Genomic DNA, 9,521 nt, shown 5'->3' with positions numbered 1-9,521 from the left:
CGAAAAAACGACGACAAAAATAGGAACACACACACATTGTGCGGCGTCACAGCAATACGGGATGCGCTAATCACGATTCGCATCTACGACATACGCGCTTAATTGTTGTAGCGGCAACTGCCGATAATTTTCATGGCGAACCAACATGGCAGCGCCCACGCAGACGCGATCTCCCACTTCGATCCGCACTCGCGCTTGTTACTTGCCCACTGTTCTGACAGCATAAACAAATGGTGGAATCGGCGATCGCTTTGTATTATCTCACGCTGAGGACAAAGTATATGGTACGTTTTGTCCTTATAATTGAGACGAACTGTTTGTTCAGCCACGCCTGCTAAGCCTTTTTCCTAAAAATTTGAAAATGAATCTTGGAAACAGTACAGCACTGACACGAATACATTGGTGTTGAGGCGTCAGGACCCAAAGATAAAGCAAGCGCAAGGGTCGCTTTAGAACTCGCGGGCCACGCAGCTCACGGTGGCGAATTCATAATTTCGATGCGCAAGGAGGCAGCTTGGATGGTTGACATGTTGCATTGCGATAGCACTTGTTTGAACATTATCGGTGGGTTTTCTGCCGTCGCCGTCATGTTCCGGATATGTATATATATATATATATATATATATGTGCCAGAAGAAAAAAGATCGATGTAGGCGACTGAGGATTCGATCCTGCTACCCCTCGATACGCAGCGTGCCGCGTTAGACAATTCTGCCGCGTGCCATACATCGTCCAGCATGCTAACGACGACCTATTCATATAAACCACTTAGCGCTGGCGGCTCGCAGAGCTCGGAGTTGCTTCGGCGTGTTCACTCACCCGCGAGATGGCGCGAACGGCGCACATTTGACACCGCGGTAGCTACTACACTAGATACATCGGGTGTTGTGGAAACGAGACGAGGTGGAAGGACACGAGATACACGCACTGTGCTAGAGTTATGTGCGCCCTGACTATGTGTATATTTATTATTTATTTTGATGAAGCTTCAACACCAATAGCGAGTCCACCCGGAACAGATGGTAACTGGCCACACATATTATCATCATCATCAAGTGTAGTCGCCCACTCGTGTTTCGTAGGAGTTGGGATGCGCAAGTCCAGAGTTTCTAGTAAAGTTTCGCGCGTCCGACCTTTGCGCTACAGGGCGTGGTTGCCGGCGCTAGCGCGCTTATCTCTTGAGAGGGCGGGAGGGGGTTTGTACATCGTTTGCTTTCACAAGATATAGGCCACTCGAAAGTCACTTCGCTCAATGCAGCGGCCGCGTTTGCGAAAGCAGTGAGCTGCTAGCTACAAGAGCGAAAACAGGGGCTAGATGGTTTTACTTAGTGAACACTTGCAGCACGCTGCTCCAACACAAAGAAGCAACAATTGGGACAGCTGTTAGTGCGCGCTCGTCCTGTGTGTAGCTCTGTGTTGTTTTTGAGCGTCCTCCTCTATGTTTCAGTAATGCAAGGGTCGAGCTGTGAGAGTTCTTTTTGCGCTTGTACTGTGTGTGTTCTTTGCGTGCGGCCATTCTGCTTAACCAGCGCGGTGCTTGGCGTTCTTCGAGTGACATTCCAATTTGTTGCTATGGCATCCACGGCTTCAGGATTGCGGCAAAAGAGTTACATTTTTTCAGGTGCTGCAGTTGCTGCCGGAGGATAAGAGCGTTAGTTGCTACTGTGGGCTCACTCTACTCGGTCAACACGTGCACGCAGACGCTGTGGGAATGGTGAGCAGGCGGCGCGGCGCGGATGAATACAACGTGAGTGGTGTTCGCTCTTGTTATTGGCTAAGGAGCCCCGTCGCTTCCGCAGCGCTGCAACGAACTTGCGGGATTACAGAATATGCCGTGCTTTAAGGTGGATGTGTTCGGACCTAACTTGTTAGATGCGAAGAGGTTGAGGGGTACGAGTCACCGGTTACTCCATTCCTCTGCATTCTGCAGCACTGGAAAAAAGGGTATCGTTAGCCAAGACAAAAACGAACAAGTAAAAAAAAATCACGAGCCTTTGCCCTGTCGGGACCAAAATGGAGTCAAATGAAGCCTGGCTTGTGCGTTCCTGACCTACAAACTTTCTTTCAAAGGCATTGTACAATCCTCCCTCCTAACAATTCCGTCCCTCCATGCCGGGAATCGGTACTTCCTCCATGTACTTAGGAGCGCGACACCTCAGTCACTACAGGCAACGATGACGGCCATGCGTTCATATCCAGGCGGCAATAAAAAATGGCAACCTGAGATGAAACATCACATCGACTAAAGGTCAGATTGCCTTATATATTAGAAGCGGCTGATTGCGGAGGCGCCCACGATCGACAGAGCAACAGTTGTTGGAAAACGGCGAACGCGAAAACGCATGTGGCCGGTGCACCTTGGGGAGCCACATTTCTGTACGCTCGCCGACGCCGGATTATTCGCGTGCGATGCCGCCACCTATCTCTTTGAGTTACAACAAGCCTCGCTTGAAAATTGCCGCCCGAGCACTGCGTACAGATGGTTATCCGGCGTAGCTGAAACCTGTGGTCCCGGTGTTTGTGCATCGGCTGCGAAATTTCTTCAACTCATTCGTTTTCCTCCTATGTCGGCACAGCTGATGAGTCAACAATTAAGACGGCTTTGTTTCCGAAAGCATGAAGGTAAAAGTGAAAGAGATGCTTCGACATATGGTGGAGGCGTTGATGTCTTACACCAACAAACTCACAACGCTGAACCGCAAAGCTTTACAACAAAGTATCAATACCATTGCCTTTATTTGAAACATGAATTTCTTAGTTACTCCATTTTCCCCGAAAACTGAAGTTATCACTCGTCATAAAGGTTTCTGTGTGACCCTAATAATGTATGGCGTGGCAAAAAAAACAAGGGATGCTGCACTTTGCAAGCTTTGTAAACTAGCGACAAACTAGTAGCCCATGTAAACTGGCGACAAGGATATCGTCATACTGGTAACTCGGGCGTGTGTTCCATATCATAACCATATTCCGCACGACGCAGACAATTTCAAAGTAAACCGAAATAACCAAAAATACAGGAAGGAAAATGCGTGTTCAGTAATAATATGCACAGTCGTTCGCCTGCTCGCAGAGCAAACTTTGGGTTCGCAAAAGAGATCGGTGAAGTCTGCAGAAAAGCAATATACTGAACACCGAAAGCAGCTGTGAAAGGTGCGCAGCCTTGGGCAAGAAGCGACAGGAGCGTGAAGCTCATACATCGCACCGCCATTCTTAGCACCCAGCAGCACTGGATATTGCAGATCGACATGCGTACCGTCATAAGGGAACGTAGTGCATGATCGCCCTTTCTGCAGGCCGTCGACACTGTTCTTTACTCCTGAAAAAAAAATAAAATGTGTTGAAGCAGTCAGCGATAACGAACATAAGCTGTCTTGCTATGTGCGAGTGTCAAGGAGGAAAGGCCGAATGCCAGAAGACGTGGAATGTGAAAAAAAAAATGCATTTGTATTGCATGGTTCAGCAGAAAAAAATATGTGTGGCTGTCTTCGCCGACTACCACAATGTGTCCCGACTTCGTACATAAAAGAAAACGTGTCACGCGTAAATTCAATCTCATGCAAAGTGAGAGCCGACGCGACGAAGCAAGCCAGACCAGGTATGCGTCACAGCGGGCCAAAGACAAAAAAAAAATTCAAACTATGCGAACCACAGCGTTGTTGAACATCTAAAGGCAACTGCGGCATGTCAAAGAAAGATGAGAGACGCCAGCATCAGGATTTATGAAATGCGTCACGAACGACGTTGTTGCAGTGAACGATGGACTGCGCAACACAGGCGCACTCTGGACATAAATGAGAGCAAACATCTTACAACAGAATAAAGTATACACGCTGAAAACACTGCACGTGTCGTCTGAGAAGAAAATGGCAGCGTTCTGCAAGTGCGTCTCGCGAACAAAGACGTATCGCGGTTGCCATTTGTCCTCCATTTGCCTGTTTCACTTTATTAACACGAACGTTTCGGCGCGTTTTACACCAGGTGTACTTTGTGAAAAGACGCATATAGCTCATATCACTCGAGCAGCTTCGCACTAAAGGTAATCTTCGCGCTGTCTCCGAGGTATATATAAACAGATAGGCAAGACAACAACTATATTTTGTCATGTAATCATGACTAAAACATTTTCGTCACGTTGCGCCAGAATGCACAGCTAAAGCAACAGTAATAGCCACCAGATGAATGTGCTCAGAATGCACACTGTATGTTGTATACAGAGACATAGGGTGCCTTAGAAATATTCCCCGACGTTTTGATATGTCGGCGTATATTTGCCACTTTTACTGCGATAGAAACTGCGTGAACACTCCAAGCGCATTATTGCCGTCACCGCTGGTCTCGCCGTCAGGTGCCGTATAAAGCCCAAGGCCAATAATACAGTGGCGCGCGTCCTGCGTTTTATGTGCAAGTGAATTCATGCGAGTGCAGAGGACGATCGCGGATGAAACGGAGAAGAAACGCCCTAGCCGAGTTTATTCTCTGCTTTGCAACACGGCTGCTTCTGCTTGCCTGTATTTTTGTCATTCCTTGGTCAAAAGAAAATAAAAAGCAATGTTAATAGAAAATCACGCAAACATCATTGAGTCTTCGGAATGACTGCGCAACTAAAAAAAAAGAAAGAAAAACACCCGGACAACAAAGCAGAAGCTTAAATGTATTGTGCCAAACTAAATTTATTCTGCCAATGCATTTGTTGATATATTTACGCCGAATTAAATACGCATATGTGTGTGCATGGTTAAATATTGATTCTCAGCGGCTGGTATTTGTCCCTTTGAGACAGTGACATTTTACTCCAAGAGCTAGGCCCTATGGTTTTCAAGACATTTACATACTTTGAAGTCTTCCTTATGTTCGTTGCCTGCCCTTCACAACACTTTGTTTTTGAAGGAACGAAAGCGTTAGACACGATTCATAAGTGCCTAGTTCTCCTTCAAGTTACACTTGAGTTGCCTGTTGAGGGTTCTACTCAATTCTCTGATGTTAGCCTAAGCTTTCACGTTAGCCATACGTTTTGGCTGTACGAGCCACGAGCCAACAAACCAATTTTGTCATGCATGTCCGCACATTCCAAGCTTGTTAAGTGGACCATTGTCAGTTTGTGCTTTAAGAATGCTCACATAAATTCTTGCTACCGCGTGGTGGGCGCAAGCTCTGCGGATTTGCCCTTGGTAGGGTATGCCAAACTAGTACTGGCGTCTGTTGCAGAACGAATTTTAGGAGGAGCGTGACGCTTCGCGCGAAAGCCGGTTGCTGATTTTGGTTCCAGCAAGAGTCCCAAAACCGGTGTTTTACCTTACACGCATGGGATATCCTATGACTCGAAGAAGATGGCTCAGAAGGTAAACGTAAAGGTCGTGTTTTCTGCTCCACACAAGTTCGGGAAGCTACGCAAGCTGACGGATCGAAATGCCGTCCCGCCGGAGAAGTGCACTAAGCGGCACCGAAAGACGTTCGTTGAGTGTGTTGACCGAGTCCTCTGCACCTTCCAGGTTTGTGTGGGAAGCAAAATATTGGGCAAACCGGATGGTGCCTCAATGACCGGCAACGTGAACAACACAATAACCTAAGAAATGACACCGCTCGTGTCTTGGCGATTCATTGTCGGGATTGTGGCTGCCAACCTTCATTGAATCTTTGCAGGGTTACATCCCGTGGCAGGACGCTGCTGATTCGCGAAGTCACGGAGGCCGAGGCGATGGCGAAATTGGGTTCTAAGGCCCTGAGCTCAACTTCACTGTCTCTCACCGACAAAGAATTAACCTTCTTGGTGGCGGCATCTCTCAACACCTAACTATTTAATTCAAGCTACACGCATGCGCAGTGTATATTGGATGGATATGTAACCATTTACACGACCACGTTGTTTATTCTTAGTATATAAAAAGATTCAGTGGCACAATGAATTTAGTTCAAAATTGTCTCCTCTTGTGTTGTAATCAAGTTGACAATCCATTACCGAAGTAATGAATTACCAACTTGCCCAAAATGTTGCTTTTATCCTTGCAACCCTGGATAACTTGTTTTCGCAGAATACTGTCTTTACATACGTTCTTTTGTTCATCCGCATGTTCTTCTTTTGCTACGTTTAAACATCTAAGCATATACAGTTTTGCATATTCGCGTTCGAATTACAAGATTACAACACCGTCACTCCCGACCCGTGGGTATTGTTTCGTGCTATACCCTAAATGGCTCACCACATGTTTCCTATTCTCATGAGCTTTATGTGAATGCGCCGTCTCCTTTAAGCATAGAAGAGAGTTTCATTCTGCAAGGCCGCGATGTATGGCAATTTTGTGACGTACACTTCCTTTTGTACACTTCCTTTAAATATCCTCGTTTCTAAGAAACGAGCGTTTTTCACGCTAATTCTTAATGTAGACATGCCCAGAAGTCTGCTTCGCCACTTCGCGAACAATTGGATGCCATGCACAGCTCGCATTCTTTTCGAGCCCGTTTTATTTGACGAGTCTCTTAGTGTTTAATGGAGCCCTTCTCAGACGCGTAGCTTGCTTTATTTTGGCAGAAGCAGGCCACTCGTTCCTCGCAATTTGCGACAACGACGATCACTCGTCTGTCGATTTGGAAATGGCCCCGTCGCCTACTTATACCATTTCTGTTGCATAGAGTTCACCATCGCAGAGAACTTCTTGGCAGTTGGCAAGAAGTTGGCTCTTTTCATGGTCTACGACCACTTTTGGCCCCGCGAGTATTCTTAAGCGCATATTTTATGTACTCAGCTTTGAACTCTATTCGAGCAGCAAACATAAAAGCGGAAGCCTTTTCACATGGCGCCAAACGTGAAGTTCTCTCACTTTAAAAGTATACAACGTGTGTGCAAGCATTTTAGCGTAGCGTAAATCTAGTGAGTACATAAGTTTGGCTAAGCCTTGCGTGGTAAATTCTGTTCTGCTCACTACATTTTCGCTTATTCTCTTTCGATGCGATTAGGGCAGCTCCCGATGCTGCATGCACTAGTGAATTGCACACGCGTAAGCATTTGTGAACTTGGTACTCCTACGACTTTGATTAAATATTATTGCTATATTACATAGGCCGCATTCAAAGCGTTATTTTCCGCATTGCGTGTTTATGTGCAGAGTACCATTCTGTGATGCTGCTCACTAACCCATCCCTTCCAACAAATGGAATATGAAATGATAGGAGTGACATTAAGAGATCTGAGGGCGGCAGAATGGGTCAAGGAACAAACAAGCGTTGCAGATATCATAGTTTTCATCAAGCGAAGGAAGTAGACCTAGGCTGGCCACATAATGCGTTGGACAGTCAGTGGTGGACATAACGAGTCACAGAACGACTTCTAAGGGATGGGAAACGCGGACGAGGAACGCAGAAGTTCGCAAGGATAAAATGCAATCAGCTCCCACAGAATAGGCTAAAGTGGAGATCATTGGGGGAGGCCTTCGTCCTACAGTCGACAAAAACAGGCTAAAGATAACGATAAGACGTGATAATATTATGGTGCTAAAAGTAAGTTTGTGGCATTGAAAATCTTGGGGACCACTTCTCGTCATAATCACAACATTTAAAACTTTGGTAACGTTGCCACTTCAAGGCGTTAAAACTCTATATGTAGAGTGACATCACAGCCCACGTGATGCAAGACGCCGTGGCATCACTTGGCAGCCTGTTTCTTCTGACCTGGGCGTATATTATCATCGTGGAAAAAATTCGTTCCTAGGCAGAATATTGTGGTATTTTAAGCAGCGATCTTACAGCGCAGTTGTACGTAAAACAACATCAAGAAATTGTACGTGTTTGTTCTTGACCATAATCTCAAGAACATATATTTCGTCTGCAATTACAAAAGGAACGCATGTGTACTGACACGAATGCATGGATGCGTTAAAACTAGCGCTCTATATACCTCATTTCTTTTTAGGAACGCTGCTTCGGTATAAACGACCTTGAAAAACTACAATAAGAAGCCCGAGCTGTCACAACGGTGCACCTAAATAGCAAAACGAAAAAACAAACACACGAAAAACATTTCTTTTCTGCGGGATATTGGGCAGACATCAATTCGGAGCTGGACATTTTGTACCATGCTGTACAGTTCACACACAAAAACGAAGCTGCCGCCATCCTTCAGTTCGTTGCGCCAACCAACTGCCGCCGAAAACTCGGTGACGTACAGGCCTGTCTCGCAAATCCATGTTTTGGCACTGAACTTGATCATCGCTCACGTACATCTCGCTTAAGCCTTTCCTACCGGAGCTTTCGTACACGTAGATCATCCTATCCGTTCATTCCACGGAGCGAGACAGAGGCGCTGCGGCGCTCTTCTTTTCGAATCGATCAGTTTAATTTAAAACATGCAGGGCTCTCTACCTGATCTACTACACTATCATGAAGCAAGACACTGTAGCTATTGCACTTACGATGCTCCTTCGTTTAACATGTGCGTTGTTTTCCCACAGGTAGGAGTGTGCACGCCTTAACCACCGAGCATTACTGGTTGCTGTAACATTTCGAGTGAAACTGTCTAGCTATCATTGGTTGTTCATTTTCTATGGGTGGTGTAGAAAAATGCGTGGAAGAATCTTCTCGCTGCGAAATGTCGCCACGATAACCACGTTCTTTATGTCGGATTTCCTATTACTTGCGAACGCGAACGGAGAAGTTAACGTTATTTATGATTTCGCTATTTTAAATCATGAGGCCGTGCTCAGATTCAAAAGTAATCTTGATATTTATCGCTGGAAAACTAACAGGTCTGCCGACTAACATGGACTGTAGCCTACTTCCACCTAAAAGAGCGATCGATATAGTGGTTATGAGTGTGATGAGGAGTTCCTTGCTGACTATGCGATCTCTTTACCAGCCTCACAAACAGCACTAGAGAACAGTCTCGGAGGGTTGATGCTAATTAATTTCTAATTAGCACTATTAGACGCCGATGGAGGAAAACACTCGAGTTATGACCTTCTCTTCCTATGTATTTGTTTAATTATTGCTGAAGCTCGTCAATGCCTCATGTCTGCGTTTTTGAACTGCCTCAGAAACGAGACCTCTAGCTGCGAGTCTCCGTAGCCTTAGTCCTCGGGCAATTATGGCTCATAGTACGTGTTTTCGTTAGTCTATATGTCAAGTGATAATAACTAATGACGAAGAAAGGCCCCGCTTATATAAAAATATGTTTCAAGATTGCATGGTTTTTAGTCAATGATCACCGTACTTTTTCATGTCTGCTAACATTTAAATATTGTGTGGAACACACGGGTCAAACATTGGAAGAGTAAGATAAGGTTAGATACAGATAAGTATAAAAAATTCGTCGAAAAAATATTACACGTTAAAACATTGCATTTCTGAGATATTGCAGATATCTTGTATTTTTACCTGCGTGTAGGTGAAGCCGGGCATTCTTATTTAAAATCACTCATGTGAGGCTACCACTCACAGTAAATTCATGAAGAAATTTGCGGTGTCATAAGTAAGCTTATGTTTGACAAAATGTAAGTTCATCTTGATGCATTCTTGACAAATGTATACATAGC

This window comes from Rhipicephalus sanguineus, chromosome 9, assembly GCF_013339695.2.
Source record: "Rhipicephalus sanguineus isolate Rsan-2018 chromosome 9, BIME_Rsan_1.4, whole genome shotgun sequence".
Lineage (NCBI taxonomy): Eukaryota > Metazoa > Arthropoda > Arachnida > Ixodida > Ixodidae > Rhipicephalus > Rhipicephalus sanguineus.
The sequence above is the reverse complement of the archived record's forward strand: the minus strand, read 5'-3'. Positions refer to the sequence as shown.